Below are 938 nucleotides of genomic sequence, written 5' to 3'. Positions count from 1 at the left end.
TGCCTCAGATGCTACAAAAGAAGTCTTTTGGTATAAAAAATTCATCATGAAACTTGGTATAATGAATCAAATGCCATCACATTGTACTGCGACAACAATGGTGCTATAGCACTTGCTAAGGAGCCAAGGTATTATCAAAGATCCAAGCATATCATACAGTGGTTTCATATTATACGTGACTATGTCGAGAAGAAATACGTCGAGGTGCGAAGAAAAGATTTCACAGACAATGCGATAGACCCACTAACAAAGCAGTTGAGCCAACAGAAGACTGAAGTCCACCTTGAGAAGATGAGCCTTAGGTTAGTGGCCAATTGACTTTAGGTCAAGTAGAAAATTATTGATATATATCCAAAAAGCCAATATGACTAACACATTGTAATTTTTCTAAGATAGATATTTGTACTTAACTTATTGATTTATTAATAAAATGAGTATTTTCTATCCATTCTTGTGTAATGTATTTGAGAATCATCCAAGAAATTAATAACTTAAAGATATATTTTCAAGAGTTCAGAATTAGAGATATATATAATTAATTTCTAAATTACTCTCGATCGATGGATCATCATGGGGATGATGAGTGATCCAGTTAGATTGGCATAAGGATTACTTTCTTCGGGATAGATGAGTCTCTAGTCTACAGTGTGGGGACACTGAGCTAGAGTGTGGGTGGTTGTTAGAAAATATCGATATTGAGCATGACCATACAAGAGATCATATAGATGTCTACTCACTTGTCAGTGATCTTCTTGACGTTGTAGTGGTGGGAATAGTTCTTTAACTTATAGTACCTCGATTGCTCACAATGAGGTTGCTGTAGTTTAACTACATAAAAATATGATCTCTTAACCACTTGAGTCCTTATAGTATATGTTGGCTACAATAGATTCGTTGTAGGAGTAGGATGCGCACCTAAATGAGATCTATTAACCTTA

Source organism: Elaeis guineensis, chromosome 11, assembly GCF_000442705.2.
Source record: "Elaeis guineensis isolate ETL-2024a chromosome 11, EG11, whole genome shotgun sequence".
NCBI classification, from domain to species: Eukaryota; Viridiplantae; Streptophyta; class Magnoliopsida; order Arecales; family Arecaceae; genus Elaeis; species Elaeis guineensis.
The sequence above is the reverse complement of the archived record's forward strand: the minus strand, read 5'-3'. Positions refer to the sequence as shown.